General features: G+C 36.4%; 1 long non-coding RNA gene across 2 annotated transcripts; it reads left to right on the forward strand.

Moving 5' to 3' along the window:
* The first annotated feature begins 1,951 nt into the window (after window positions 1–1,951).
* Window positions 1,952–17,405, forward strand: LOC139132449 (uncharacterized). Of its 2 annotated transcripts, none has more exons than XR_011552298.1 (4): window positions 1,952–2,041; window positions 8,355–8,534; window positions 15,469–15,706; window positions 17,149–17,405. It is a non-coding gene; the product is annotated as an uncharacterized lncRNA (long non-coding RNA). The 2 variants fall into 2 exon arrangements; XR_011552296.1 differs by lacking the exon at window positions 17,149–17,405 and adding an exon at window positions 16,232–16,292.
* Window positions 17,406–17,408: the final 3 nt, after the last annotated feature.

Consider the following 17,408-nt stretch of genomic DNA (forward strand, 5'->3'; position numbering starts at 1 on the left):
TAAGGCGTGGACTAGAAAGTCGAATGAACTGGTACATAATAATTTACCCTCTTATTAAAAGACACAAACAGAGGGAACAACATGAACAACAATTTTCAAGCATTACCTAAATCTCAGGTATTTTGCAAATTACGATGCTAAGAGAGTTTATAAATATGCCATGGCCCTGACACATGGTAAATGTAGGGTCAACCGCAAAAGCTAAAGCCATGGCTGACAACAGTAAAGATGGCACAGCGATGAAAGCTAGATGACAGATAGTTCTCAGACTGACGATGAAATTACACCAGGACATGAAAACGCAACTGTCGCAAGTACCTGCAGTATGAAGTAAAAGTTCTTGTCGATACAGGACAGAATACCGTCAGTGCGATAAATACTACGTTTTCTAATTCGGCATTCAAGTGGCAATGTCAGTCTTATAGCACACTGAACATAACCGAGCACATTATACTATAGGGAGAAGCGCGAAATTTATGCATCCTTTTTGATGATATCTGTGATATTTCCAATAAAGAAGTGCATCAAGGTATTATATTATATAAACGGTCTCCTCCTCTCTATTACATAACACTTTAATTGTGACATCCGATCACTTGACCATACACTATTGTAAGTTAATAAAACACTGCCTTATGCGCTAATGTGTTGACCTTATCAGGAATCAGTCGGTCAACATCTTGCAGTATATGACTCTGTCTTTCATGTCACTAAGTTACCGTATTCATTCACAATGTCGAGAAAACTGGGTTAGTATACGATCAGGCTGTTTATTCAAAAGTACATAAATTTGTATGAAGCGAATATATAGGCTTATAGTATACGAAAATATATATTACAGACTTCAACTTAGTCTTGAATTGAATTGTTTCTTTTCTAAACTTTTTCTCTTCTCTGAAAAATATACAATGAAAAGAAACGCTCACTTCGTCTTATTTTATCACCATTTTACAGAATCACTAATACCTTTAGGATAAGAGTTTTAATGAGTGAAAGGTTTTCTTATCACATGCTTGAATCCGAAGAGACAAATGTAAGAAAAGGGGCCCCAGTCGTTATGTGACCACATACAGAGCTACTTGGGGCACTACTATTAACACACTGAAGTTATTAATGACATCTCCGACACAGTCTAAACTCAACGTTATTTTGTACATGATTTCTCAAACACTGAAAAGAAATTGTTTGAGTTAATCGTATAATGAAAAGAGAGATTTCAATTTGAGTTCCGGTTTGGTTCGAGCAAAGATTATATATGATGGCAATAATAACAGTCATAACACTGAGGTTGTTTACATCAAATTATAAGTCAGTACACAGTATGGTCAACAAGATTATTTTCTAAAGGCTCCAAGTTATTTTCATTTTTTTAATTCATTAATTATGTCTATTGTTGCGGCTGTTAAAGTCGCTGACAACATCCATGTTTAGGTGTTCAGAATTGTGAGAATAATTTGTAATATTTTATGGTAAATTGGTCTGCCATTTTGATCAAATTTTATCTGCCGGTAGTCAAAATATGGCCATAAGAAATAAAAAATCTTTTGACGCCGTTTTGATCAAAGCTGGACACTTACAACATTTTCCCTACAAAATACGAATAAACGCTTTACATTACGAAATTCTTTCATTGTTAGGGTGTTTAATTTTCAATCTGTTCACAATGCAAACGTTTTGAAGAAATTACTTATCATAATACATGTCAAAGTACGCTGTGCATACTATAGGTTTAGTACTTTTTGAGTTCAATTCCTCCAGTTTCTAATAAATACCGTTGCTATGGGTATTAATGTGTATCTGTAATTCCGATGTTTCTAACAGCGTTGGAACCTTCTAACATTGTGTAAACTTCATTGCATGACCTTTTCTCTCTTATATCACCCGCTGTAAACAATCGTCTTATCTAGTCAATCACGAGATACCAGGACTTCAAATCGCACCACATTATCAATAAACTTCTCTTGGGGTAGGTTTTCGGCTAGTATGATAGCACGACTTTATGGTCGTACTATTCGCGTGGATTTAATCATCTATCGTAACGGTAAGTGGTAGCTTTCTTACAACAAACGCCTCATTACGTGCATTTGTTTCATGTATAAACATGACTAGAATTACCGCTTAATGCAAATGCATGAAACTTTCCGGTCTGATGTAGTCTAGGACGTTGCTCACTACTAGGACGTACAGAGGAACGCACATCGAAGACTACTACGATTGACGGACACGTTAAAACATACACAACTGTACGAGATCGCTAAGATCAGAGACCGATTCCTGCTGCCATTTAGAGTGCCAACATGAGTGAATAACAACGTCGATGTGAAATCTGCCTAAATGCGTGAAAGACAAAAATAATAGATATGCCACGAATATGTTTTATTGCACAATAGAACAGCATTTCTACCCGTAAAATGTAATTTCACTTTCTAAACTAATAAGATTTTAGTAGAAAATCGCCTTAAGGAGGTGTCCTTTGAAGCAGATACGCGATTCATGTATCGTAGAAAAGCTGTCAATCTTTCACTGACGCTTAGAGATGAGACTGCTCGTACAAGTTTAAAGTGAGCTCACAGTACTTGCGATGAATATAACAATCAGTTTTTCTTTTCATTGTAGCGAATATTATATATTATAGCCCAAACATGGGACTATGTGCCCGAGGGCAGGTGACCATTTGCCCGACGTAAGGAGGGCAAATAGTTTCCTGCCCCGAGGGTACATAGTCCCATGTTTGGGCTATAATGTTTTTATTACATGCCTCTCTTACACAATTTTCACTCAAAATATTTAGATTTATTGGTAAATGATAATCCAATGCTTTATTTTCATCTTCTTAGACGAAAATCTGTTAACAATGGAATGATTTTCATCATCGAATGGCGCAATGATATATTTAAACTACTGTTATGCGGTTTATCAATTTTTTCTGCAAAATTTTCCAAAACCGAATTCCTTTGCAAAACATGAAATTTCGACATTTTTACATAAAAAGTTGTAAAGTTGAAAATAGTTCCAATTCACCTTCAGTCCAATGATGACTATGCGACCCGAGACGTCATCGACGAGTTACCATTGAATCCTATGGAGCGCGCGACGTTCGATATACGAGGCATGTAATAAAGAAAAATGTTTCTCTGCTGGATCTGGCGGCCCTGTACCGGGTCTATGACAGCAGTATGCGTAACTTTCTTGAGTTTTTGAAGTCGTTCGTAAACATGTGAACTCGGTTAAAGCGTACAATTACGCAAGCGCTTCTATCGGATCTTTAACGCCATTGATACACACAAACAAGCAACATAGCAGCCAGCATTGTCCATAAACTGAACTCGATTTCATTAACAAATGCGACCATTAAGGAGGAAAAAATTGTTGACTCATGCTTATATAACAAGCAGAATTCAGAACAGATTTCACAGGAACGTCATCCAGTTGATAGATGAGTTCCCACCAAGGCACATCGAGCAGTTTATTTTCACGACAATCGTAAAGTACTTGATTAATATCTTTTAATTTAAAAATTCTGTAATCAGTAGAGTTTTAGTTTAATTTCTAGTGATGTAAAGAATAGCAATAGTAAGTAAATGGGTTAAGTAAGATTACGACTATTTCGCCCTAAAGTTTGACCTCCCAAACAAGACTAACTAACCCCTGATTGTCCCAAGAGCATATTTTGACTGCCATCAAAAACTAAGAATTAATTTACAGATATTACGAGCTCACCCCGTGGAAAAGAAAGCACACAGGTTTCTTGACGTGTGGATTGAACTGTTCTCATTTTATGATGTGCAGCTTCATCAGACAGGAAATAACTCTGAGATCCGCATACTTTCTTGAAATTGATTTCTAGGACAACGGTCAGATGCTATTTTGATCGCACAGCAGGAAAAAGTGGGTATACGTGTACAGGTTCAAAAGACAAGAGTAGTTCACATTTAAGAAACCTTAACGATAGGATCGACAGATCTTTATTTTCTATATTATTTTATTTCATTACTTATCCAACAAGCGAACCCATTTGCAGGATGAGGTGCCCACAACCCACTACAAAATGGAGCAATGAGGAGTAACGTGCCTTGCTCAGGGGCACCAACACCGTGTTGGAATCTCGAACTCACCATCCTCTGACAGTGAGTCCATTACTCTGGACCTACCGGGTCCTGAACTCACTGAGTCCGGTACCCTAACTTCTGCCCAAAGGTGCCTCCGATCACGAATCTCTACACTGTAAAAATAGCGGACGCTAGACGCGTCTTTACGCGTTCAAAATGTACATGTCGGTGTTCAAATTTGAACGGCTAGTGTTCATATTGTTAACACCAGTGTTCATAATATTAACATTGATGTTCTAAATCTGAACACTATGTGTTAACAATGATCTCCTTCAAGTGTTCAAAAACTCTGCATCACAGAAATTTTACAATACTGTGAAACAATTGACAGTCTTTTGTGCTTTTTACTTTACAGTGGCTATATGAAATTTACTATTGCTTCACTGTCCGGTAAACGTACACGGATTTTGGTGTAACGATTTCACACTAAGTGAAAAATATTTCCGGCCTACAATTGCAGTGAAAGCATGTTTTTTTCTAAAAAAGGAAGTATACAAAAAAATTTTACACGTTTATTACGGGTTGAAAGTTCAAAAATTAGAAAAGAAAATCAGAAAACCACCATGAACGTTTTTAATTTTAACATCGGCGTGCAAGAGGCGTTCTACTTCTAAACACTTGTGGTTCAAGTTTGGTGCCTTTTCCTATCCCATGATGCATCAAAACGGAAGTTGCGACATTTTTCTTGTAAGCGCACCCTGAAGTCGTGATCGTGCGAAGCAAGACCAGAAAGGGTAAGTTTCCTCTCCAAAATAGTAAAAGGTATTAGATTTTTGAAGCATCTATATTATCGTCCTTTGAAATTAATTGTATTGTACCTTGAAATAGCTTAACTACGTGAGGAAACCTTTTTTTTCTTTCATGGCTGCTATACCAACAATTAGCTGTGACTACGCAGTGGTACTTTTGGCCATAGCCTATCGATCGATCTCACTCGGGTCAAGGGTCATCAAAACACATCTGTAGCGATAACCTTGACCTGAGCGCGATCGATACGCCTTGCATAGTACTGCTGCGTAATCACTGCTAACACATGTCTTTTAGTAGACACAATCGCATGTAAAACATCAGTTGAACATCGTAGAGTATACAATGTATTGTTTCAGCATATGGGAGTTTGGCTTTTTTATTTTAATCAGTTGATGACAAGAAGCAGCAAATATTTTGTAACAGTATTGAAGAGAGGCACTGTATATGAAAAGTCTCCCCTTTTCCTTAACCTAATCAGCCACTTTTCTTTCATTTAAAGTTTCATCTCGCCATATTACCTATTGTTGCATTTTTTCAGGATGTGGAACTGAAAATCGAAGAGCTGTTATAGAAGCTGGTGGTACAGATAACGAAGAAGATGAGTGTACAGGTAGCTGTCTGGAAACAAGCTTGAGAACCTCAGTTCATCTCTAATGTAGATTTAAACTTCCAAGGGTCAGTAACTGAATTTTGATAAATTTCTGTATTTTTGTTCTGAATTAATCCAAGCTTTGGTAGCATGCTATGATCAACTAAATGTTGCCGGAGAATAAGCTTTCACAGACGTGTAGTCTCCCTTATTTAAATTAAAGCTGAAAGCGACAGACCATTCAGAGTAAAATGTCCACTCTGAATTACTGATTTTTCTGAAATTTTCACTCTGAATTTTCTGTCACTTTCTGCTTCAATTTTTCACCCCTCTTGCATCTGATGAAGGAGAATTCACGTCTTTGAAAGCTTATGCCCTTGTAACATTTAGTTGATCATAGCGTGCTACCAAACCGTAGATTATTTTGTATTGTAGCTCAACACGTCTCTCAACACTGGTTTTTAGCTTTGCTATCAGCTTAATACGTGGATGTGCAGCAATGTCCTCAAATTTGTACATTTAAAGGTTTTTCTTCAAAACAGCCTGTACGAATCCTTTAATATTTGGATTACAGGTCCCGAGGGATTACCCTAATCTGATATGTTCAAATTGTGAGAAATATGCAAATTTATATTTTTGAGGCTAATTTTGCTATTCTTTGGCAAAAATCTTCTCCTACTTTTCTGCCGTCTTCAATATTTGGTAAACATGTCCCTAAAAATGACCTTAGTCAAATTTGTGCTAGTTGTGATGAAATATTCAAATTTTATATTTCATGGCAATTTTGTCATTTTTTGGTCAAAAAATCTTTAAAAAATCTATTTCAAAACTGCTAATCGAATAGTTTTGATATTTCAAGTAGGACATAGATCTCTACTGATAGTCTTTTCAGATTGTTCAAATTATGCAGAAATTTGCAACTTTGTTATTTTAGGACATTAAAGACATTTCAGACATTTTAAGACATTAGGGACTACCAGAATGTGATATATGCAAGTATGATGAAATGTACATTTTTTAATTTTAAGGGTGATTTTTACCATTTTTGGTAAGAAAATGTGTATACAAATTAATAGTAGGGTACACCACAATTTGAAAGGTCTTTAGTAACTTGCTTTTAATTTCTGAATAGTAGATTTTTGAAATGTCACCGATTTATTTTAGGATTCATTTAAAGATATTACACACAAACAAACCTTTCTGTTTATGAAGGACTTTGTTGGACAAGGAAATAGGTTTTACCCTGCCAAGGACCCACTTTCCCCACTTTCTGCATGTTGTGCCTTACTGTGACACTTTGACAACTTGACATGTTGTGTTTACTTTAGTGTTGACAACTATATACCATGTGCACCAGAGAAGCCTTGACTAACTTCTTTTTTCTTCAAAATTTACAATTGTCTTTACAAGAGGAAATGTCTTTAAAAAAACATCTTACAAAAATGGAGTATGCATTTCATACATATACTTTTCAACACAATAATATGCCAAATTTTGAGCTTTTTCAGAATATTTTTGTACATTTTAAACAAGTATGAACATAAAACGTCATCCACAATATGGTGAGTTTTATTGCTTATGTTTTTGATAGGAAGGTGTTAACACTGTTGGTTTTTTCCTGTGACAAACTTTACATACAAAGTTGCAATGTTTATTTGCCCATTTTACAGTAAATTATTGTATTTTACTCTAGAAATGTTTCGTGTATTTTTAGAAGAAGAAATAATTTTACTGGATATCAATGGTCTGTAATGTTATTTTAAGGCTTGAACACCCTGTGAACGCCCAAAATTAAAGGTGTTCAACAAGCGCGCATCATGTGTTCTAGCCTTTAACACACTTATCGTTGAACGGCGTCCATGCGTTCAAAAAGTGTTACAGCCCTTTGAACGCGTAAAAAAAAGCGTTCAATTTTTTGAACACATTTCCTGTGCAACGTGTGTTCAGATATGGAACACTATGGTGTTCAATATAATGTCTGATGAACACGTAGCGTTCAAAATCTGCACACGCATGTTCAAAAATTGAACGTTGGTTGAACACGTAGTGTTAAATTTCTGAACGTCTAGAGGCGTTCAAAAAGTGTTACAAAAAGGCGTTTAATTGGTGTTCTATCCTTTAACACTTAACTTTACAGTGTACGTACAATACATCCGCTACATTCATGACGTGTGATAAGATAAGGATCGAACTTTTCATCAGTGTCATGCCGAGAGTAGTCTCAATTAAATTAACCCCTTGCCCAAGCCAATGTTGAGCAAATATATGTTGAAAAATATTTTGACAAAGTAGCATCAAACTATCTTCTTGATAACTTCTGGGATAAGTAGCGTCTGTAGGTAAAAGGTTTTGTTGATAAAAGCCACCCGTGTCATACTCTGGAAAACAAGCATCACATTTATCATTCAGAGTCTGACCTAAAGATTATGGCATTTGGCGGCAACTCGGTATCTTTAGTTAATATAAAACTATATAGCACTATCGAAGCCGTGATTGAAACTTTCAACCAAGAACATGGTTAAAATAGAGATACTAAGTAATACATCCTGAAAGATTCTGATTTATATCTACACGGTGACATAATGCGCTTGTGCACCTTTCATTTTTACAGAGTGACGATGTGTTTCATGCACGATACCTATGTGCATCCCGTCAACATAACTGCAACCTGTATATAAGTTGTAACAAACATGTGATACCATTTTGGCTATACGTATACTGTTTATCTTTTGTATCAACTTGTCTACCGTGTATTTCTGCATAGTGTTTTCTTCTTTGATATCGCAGTGAATTTCGCATCAGTACAGTAACTGCCCGCTATATCAGTACTGTCTTTACATGTTTGTCGTTAAACGTCATCAATGGCGATTTACAAATTTATGTCTACCAATCTGTTTCCCTCTCAGACTTGAATGATGAAGCCGTACATAGAGTACGAAAAGGAATGCAGCAGTAGTTCTGGGATATCACTAAAGGATGTCAGCGACACCATTCAGTACTTGGAACGAACAAAGAGACCTCTCGACGAGAATGAGATAAAGTGCCTGAGATATTGCAAACGGTTGTTGGTCAGACAACCGCAAGAAGTGAGTTGTAAATAAGCAATGAGGGGTCAGAAATCTATAGACTGTGCACCTTTTCTGCTCCCGCACATCTCAATCTGCGCTGTCGATCTACGCCCATAATCTGAGCTCGCGCGTTCCCTCAGTACACTGTAAAAATAGCGGACGCCAGACGCGTCTTTACGCGTTCAAAATGTAGATTTCGGTGCTCAAATTTGAACGGCTAGTGTTCATAGTTTTAACATAGTGTTCATATTATTGACAATGATGTTCTAAACCTGAACACGGAGTGTTAACAACCATCTCCATCAAGTGTTCAAAAACTCAGCATTACAGAAATTTTACAAAACTGTAAAACAATTAACGATCTTTAGTGTTTTTCACTTTACTGTGGCTATTAAATTTACTACTGCCTCGCTGTCCGGCAAACGTTACACGGATTTTGATGTAACGAATTTCCCACTAAGTGAAAAATATTTCCGGTCTAAAATTGCTGAAAGCATGTTTTTTCTAAACAAGGGTAGTATACAAAATAATTTTACACGTTTATTACGGGTTGAAATTTGAAATTTTGAAAAGAAAATCAGATAACCACCATGAACGTTTTAATTTTAACATCGGCGTGCAAGAGGCGTTCTACTTCAAACACTTGGTGTTCAAATTTGGTGCCTTTTCGTATCCCGTCATGCATCAAAACGGAAGTTGCGACATTTTTCTTTTAAACGCACGCTGAAGTCATGATCGTGCTGAAACAAGACCAGAAAGGGTAAGTTTTCTCTCCAAAATAGTAAAGGGTGTTAAATTTTGAAGCATCTTTATTATTATACTTTGAAATTATTTGCATAGTACTTTGGAATAGCTAAAATACGTGAAGAATCCTTTTTTTTGTTTCAGTGGCTCGTAGACCATACACGAGCTGTGAATACGTTTTAGGCCATGGCATATCGATCGCACTCGGGTCAAGGGTCATCACGCAGAATTTTAGCGATGACCTTTGACCCGAGCGCGATCGATATGGCACATAACCGCTGCGTAATCACAGCTAATATTTGTCTTTTAGTAATCAAAATCGCATGTAAATGTAAAACATTAGTTAAATATCGCAGAGTGTACACTCTATTGTTTCAGCATATGAGAGTTGGCTTTTCTTTTACTTTTCATTTGTTGATGACAAGAAGAAGCCAATATTTTGTAACATTATCGAAAGGGGCACTGTATACCAAGGTCACCCCTTTTCCTTAACCTTATAAAGCCACCTTGTCTTTCATTTGAAGTCTCATGTCGCCATATTACCTATTGTTGCATTATTTTCAGGATGTGAAAAGTTGGATTAACGTGAAATTGAAGAGTTGTTACAGAAGCTGATGGTACAGAAATTGAAGAAGATGAGTGTACAGGTAGCTGTCTGGAAACAAGCTTGAGAACCTCAGTTCATCTCTAATGTTGATTTAAACTTTCGAGGGTCAGTAACTGAATTTTGATAAGTTTCTGTATTTTTGTTCTGAATTTATCTGAGCTTTGGTAGAACGCTATGATCAACTAAATGTTACTGGAGAATGAGCTTTCAAATACGTGTAGTCTCCCTTATCAGATGCAAGGGTGGAATGAAGAATTTAAGCAGAAAGCGACAGAAAATTCACAGTGAAAAATGTACACTCTGAATTTCTGAATTTTCTGAAATTTTCACTCTGAATTTTCTGTCGTTTTCTGCTTCAAATGTTCATTCCACCCTTGCATCTGCTGAAGGAGACTTCACGTCTTTGAAGGCTGATGCTCCAGTAATATTTAGTTGATCATAGCCTGCTACCAAATCTTAGATTATTTTGTATTGTAGATCAACACGTCTTTTGTTCTCGATTTGTTACTGTTTTTAGCTTTGCTGTTAAGGACGCAGAGCTTATATCATAGGTGAATGTATGGCATCGTCCTCAAATTTTTACATCCCAAGCTTTTTCTTCAAAACGGCCTGTACGATTTCTTTAACATCTTGAGTACAGGTTTCCAGGGGTTATCCTAATCATATATATGCAAGTTATGATGAAATACGCAAATTTGTATTTTTGAGATATTAAAGACATTTCAGACATTTTTAAGACATAAGAAATTATCAGAATGTGATATATTCAAGTAAGCCAAATTTTGAGCTTTTTCAGAACAGATGTTTTTGTACGTTTTTACAAGTATGAACATATAGCGTAATCCACAATATTTAAGTAAAACCTGTTTTGTCATTACTTTGTTCATATTGTTTGAAAACGATCTACAGTGTTTATGTGGATTTTCTTTTCCTCTGACAAACTTTACAAAGTGGCCATGTTTATTTGCCCAATTTACACTAAATACTTGTATTTTACTCAAGGAATTTTTGTGTATTTTTAAATAAAATAATTTTACTGAATATCAGTGGTATGTTTTGTTATTTCCAGGCTTGAACATCCCTTTAATGTCCAAAATGAAAGGTGTTCAACAAGTGAATATCATGTGTTCTAACCTTCAAAAAGTGTTACAGCCCTTTGAACGCGTAAATGCGTTCAATTTTTTGAACACATTTCATGTGCTACATGTGTTCAGATATGGAACACCATGGTGTTCAAAATAATGTCTGATGAACACGTAGTGTTAAAATCTGCACACGTGTGTTCAAAAATTGAACATTGGTTGAACACGTAGTGTTAAATTTCTGAACGTCTAGACGCGTTCAAAAAGTGTTACAAAAGGCGTTTCATTGGTGTTCTATCCTGAACACTTAACTTTACAGTGTAGGTCTGCAAACAACATGCCCGCAATAAATTGTGGTGAAATCGACAAAGAGCTTGTTCAAAGTAGCTATGTTTCTGTATTGTCATTTGAGGATCTCTTTATATGATCATAAGATTGGATAGTGCGATCACTCGATGATGATCCGCGTGTATATGGACCTATCCGTCAAGGTCATGGACCTATATACGGCAAGGTCGGAGCGCTTGACCACAGTCTGATTAAAATAAGATACATGGAGAATGCGACGTTTTCACTTTTGATTGTCCTTTGTCCTTTGCTCTTCTCGTCGGCTGATAATTGCCTCATTACACCCAACGAGAAACAAAGACCGACCAAAGGTGGAAACATCGCCATCTCTACATATGATTTTAATCGAATTGCACGTGATCCTTGCACATTCTACTCCTCCTAAAATATGTCATCATTTCATCCTTGTACCTCTATGAACGACTGGAACTTGGCTGCAAGTAAAATTAAAAAATTAAATCTGTATAGCTATCCTTTATAAATTGCTTATTAGCCGTCTACAAAGGACATTTGGACATCTAAGGGTAGTAATGCTGGGCAGAATCGCGAGCTTCCGAGTACAGTGGTAACTCTGACAACTTATCGACAGAAATTCAGACTCGAGGATAAATTGGGAAATCAGCACTTTACTGTTAAATTTTCCTGAAATGTCGTCCAATTGCAAACCCTGCAACTATGACTTTTGACATTTGTTTACAACACAAAAATGAAAAAAAGTAACTTAGGTTGATGACGTAGAATGTTCACTTTAGAACGGTCTCTCTCTGTCTCCCCCTCTCCCTCCCCTCTCTGTCTCTCTCTGTGTCTGTCTCTGTCTTCCTTTCTCTCCATAAATATCTATGTCTTAATTATATCTTTTACATTTCTAAATTGATAGCTGGCTAGGTTAGAACAGGATAATTCAAAATGTGACATAATGTCAATATTGGATGTAGAGTAAGTTCAAGTGGGCGGACGACCGAAAGAATTCGTCCTATAGTTACATGTAGTTATAACTTCTTCGCGTCGATAGGGGATTCTCGTTATCAACCCATAGTTAAGGACCTCGTTTCACAGGATTTGACGTCATTTGTTGCCAAGTTACGGTCATTCGAGGTGGAGGGGGTCACGTCACCCCGGGTCACCGACAAATGTTTTGAAGTTTTTCGTCAAAACAAGTACATTCAGACGGCACATACCTAAACTCCTTCTATGGGACTACCCCCACCCCGCGCCCAGGATTCGAGCAACGCAGCATTTTATGTCTATTCAAAAAAACTGTCTCCAATTCGCGTTCTGACAGCATCGAATTTGCATATTTGGCTCGTCAATTTACAGGCAATACCCTTCGAGTTAGCATTACATCAGCAGTGCTTCTGTCACATGCTGCCTTTAACTTCATATGTGCACGGACGTCGGACAAGAACAATGAACTTGCTTGTACGGAGTTGTAATTATTAAAGGCTGTGATCGTGTGAGATAGGACTAAAAAGGTGGAAGGTCGAGGTCCAACTCTGCTATCATGACAAGAAGTAGCGATCGGCCGTGCCCATGCAGGAATAAAATATGTCGGTTATGGTCGAACGTCATGTTGCTTGGCAACTCTCTGAGTTCGCATGACGTATTCTTGGAAAAGTAGTAAAAGGTCGATTGTTCCTAAGATTAAACTAGACCTTGAACTTAATTTCCTGTGTAGCAGCAAAATAATGCCTTCAGTTTTTTGTTCACTATATTGTAAAAGGTTCTCCCGCAAACTATCCAAAATAAACTGATTTAAAGTCAAAAGCGATCAACTTGTGTATGAACCATTACGCTAACGGCAAAGTGGTGCTGGCCTTATATCAGTTGATGTTGATTAAAGGTCGCGATGTCGATGAGAAAAATATTAATAAGACTACTGATTGTCACCTCCCCTGTTGAAGCTATATTTTCTATATCAAAAGTTATCAAGATCGATGCAAATATAGCACATGATTCCTGGGTTCAGCAAAACCCTTCTTCCTTCGTTATTTGAATACACAATAAAAAAGTAAACTGACCATGACTAATGCGAGTCCATACGTTTGTAATTTTCACAACATTTTTAGTTTTTGTTATGAGAAAACCAGAAGCGCAGAATGGCTTCTAGTCTTTTACGTCAAGTTTGATCACCTCGATCAATTACTTCATTCTTTTCTCCCGTCAGATAATGTAGTCATAATCTTTTCTTCCGTCAGATAATGTAGTCATAATAGCCCTTAAGGAGTTACATGCAGTTTAATTATCTTTATGAGTAGAACACAATTTAACGATGAACGTCGTTGGATTCAACCGTGACAAAGGCCTTCACGCTTACAAGGTTTGGTCGTTTTTCATCAGTTATTGCTATCTGTAAATTCTGTGAAATAGCTGACGCTTTATTATGTACTCAGTGTCGCGTTCGTAATAATTTGAAGAGGACGTTGGATTGGAAAATAGGGACTTCCAGTAACCTAAGATGGTGCAAGTTTTACCATATGTATTGGCACCTCGCCTAATTATATCGCAAAACAGCTAAAATGCCGTAAACTGAACATATTGGTGAGTGTATACATAATATTTAGACATTGAAACGTGTTTTTGGTGCATTGTTCATTTTTATTACGATCCAGCTGTTCGCTATAGATTGGTAAATGTTTCAGTTTTATACAACACTAATAAAATCAGACTAATCACAGGTCAAGAGCGCAGGAAAGGAGTGCAGATTGAATGCGCAGATTAAAAAGCGCCGGCGTAGAATGGAGAGGCCTACCATCCTATCATGCGCATACCAGTGTATTACAGTACGCACAATTCCAGATATTTTTTTTTTGATTTATGATATTTTCGTTTAAATGTATTGATTTTCGTATTGTATATTTCACTGCTGCTATGACTTTCAAACTTTAAATGACTCGCACCAAGCTATATTAGTGAAACTCTCTCAAAATGGATCGTTTAAATACTCGTAGTTCTAGTAATGGTAACCTTTACCCACCAATGTTTGGGACAGGCATGGGTCAAAGATCATTTGTGTATCGAGCTACTACACTTTGTAATTCCTTTCCCTCATCTATCCGAAACTGTGATGCCTTGTTGATGTTTAAATCAGAATTACATGAGTTTATCTTTTCACAAAGAAGGTCTTGACTTAGCTAGATTAGCCTGTTTTTAGACTTCGACATTTTCGTTCCACCCATTTCATATATGTTTTTGATTATTTGGTGATGTGTCAGTGTATTTTTTGCTTCTTTACATAGGAGGGCTTTGATGGCAATTAATATATTGCAATCAGACTACACTCTTTAAATAAAATGCAATAATAATAATAATAATAATAATAATAATAATAATAATAATAATAATAATAATAATAATAATAATAATAATTGGCAGCTATAATTTAACAAAATGCAATTTTCGTATCATTCTCGAGGCTTCATAGGCCCTAAGAGCACAATACCTTTCAACACAAAACGATGTAACCAAATATCGAGACTTTAGTTAGATGCAGGTTGCTGCATCTAACTAACTGGCATGAGAGACCATGGATGTGGCAGGTCGACGAATTAACGTTTAGATTGTAGTAGACAGTGTGGAAATAAAATAAATGATGACCTGGTTTCAAATTAAAGTGAGATTGTCATGGGGTAGAACTGAATATTTACTGAACCCGGCCAATCTTCACAATAAATTTGGTCGTAGAGTATTGTAAACTTCAAAGCATTTTATTTTTTCTGAACTTGAACATGATATAGACCCTTGTTATGATGTAAGTGCCACAGCACCTATACGGCACTTCGACAGTTGCCAGTTGCTGCATCTGCAGTCTGATAGTCACGGGGTAATCAGCAGCACGTTCCAGTCCAGCCAAGCATATTTTGACATATACTCGGATGCCATGGCATTCTTACATGTTTTGATTTTGATGTATCCCCTTACTGAGATTCGTAGACAAGAATAATCTCAAGAAAACTAACTGCCATGTTGTAAACTTGTAATGTGGTGTGCATACTCATATAAACAGAAACCGTTTTAAACTTAAGAAGCAAAGTAACATAGTTTCTAAAATAAGTTTAACAAAGTATTGGTGGCCTCGAAGGTCCGATGCACTCTGTGAGAAAAGTGCAGTAAGAAACTGTACTTATAATAAGTAAAGCAATTATAGTTAAGGAACATCGTTTACGTTACACAGATATGGACGGATGCAGCGATTGTTGTACGCGAACGATTCATGACAGTGAAGCTATCAGCTGGTGACCAATTTTATATGTACGAAGTAGGCATTGACGATGCAGGCAACCCACTCTCATCTGAGTTAACCAGTACAGGTGCCATTGGAAGAAGTAAATCGCCATTGTGTCTTTCACTGAATGACCTTGGTTCTCAACAAATCGAATCTGCTAAGACGGAATCTAAACACGAAATTAACGGTAAGTATCTATATTTATTTCTGTAAAGCTCATAGTACAAATAAACATGACCGCATGTGCAAGTAAAAGAAAGATATCAACAGAATATTCGATTTGGTGGGCAGCTGAGATACACAGGGTAACATTTTGACCACGATTTCTTGATCATCAGCAGACTACGTCGAGTTTATAACCTTAATATGATGAAAATTTACTGTATACTGTGAAAATCAAAAAGTTAGTTAGAAAGTAAATTCCTGGACCTTACAGCTAGAGGATCAATGTCAATTGTGAATTAAACGGATATTTATAAGAAAATGCCGAGTTTTATGAGAGACTTGAAGACATCTTAAAGTAAATCAAACTTAATTAACAGTGTCATGCTCGTGATCACCATGATCGTCGAAATCACACACAGAAATTCGAAGTAGGTGATGTGGTTGATATTACTACCAATTCAGTGTAGTAAGCTACCAATGCAATGGCAGGGTCTACGTACAGCCAATAAAGTAGTAATAAAATGGACTATTGTATTGATATCTGAAGGTCCAAGATTCCAAGTTCTGAAGTGATGGATCACGAAATAACTTCTTTGCCGAAACAGATGGTATATAATATAATAATATTTTTATTGCTTGCTTGTAAATATAAGATTGACATCACATTTGTGGCAATAAAAGTGTGATACAAAAATAAGTTAAAATTTTCTTCAATAGACATAAAGTAATACTGCAGTATAATAATAGTAGCTAATAATAAATATAACTAGGCATTTCTTTGTTTATATAAAGTAAAAATATAATCTGCAAGTTGTTCATTAAAAGATAACTCTTGTTATTTATTTCAGAAAACTGCACATTATTACACTATTTGCCATAGGACGTTCTTGCAGTTAAGACTCAAGCTTTATTTACGGTATCACCATGTCCATCACTTTGGAGTATAGTATAGGCCAACAAGCAAGTAATGGACATAAATTATATGAAACAATCAATCCATCCATCCATCAAGATGTAGACAGACAGGCAGACAGAGTGAAGGGGCATCCATCTATCCATCCATCCATCAATCCATCGATACATACATGCATAAATCAATACATCCTTCGAATACATACATACATACATCCATCGATACATACATCCATCGATACGTACATACATACAGACGTACGTACGTACGTATGTACGTACGTACGTACATACGTACATACATACATACATACATACATACATACATACATACATACATACATACATACATACATACATACATACATACATACATACATACATACATACATACATACATACATACATACATACATACATACATACATACATACGTACATAGATACGTATGGGATTGGCCGTATATACTCATACTCATACACATACAAGTATCTAATTGACTTACATTGTGATAGCAAAACGTATTGTAATGTGCGTTTGGCTGTATTGCAGACGCTGAAATGTATGTTAAGAAGTGTGATCCTTTAATTGGCTTTCAAGACATTTGTGAAGTCATTGCACAGATGGAATTTCCAACTGGCTCCATCAGAGAAGAAGACAAACTTTGGTTATGTTTGTTTTTCAATGGGCTTCTTGAACTCCATAATGTTATCTTCAAAAATTGCCATTTTTTTAGACTGAGTGTATATGCTGGCGCCTACCGAATGAATAACCGTTCACTTTTTGCCAGATGACGGCAATTATCATGCAGC

This window comes from Ptychodera flava, chromosome 5 (genome assembly GCF_041260155.1).
Source record: "Ptychodera flava strain L36383 chromosome 5, AS_Pfla_20210202, whole genome shotgun sequence".
NCBI lineage: Eukaryota > Metazoa > Hemichordata > Enteropneusta > Ptychoderidae > Ptychodera > Ptychodera flava.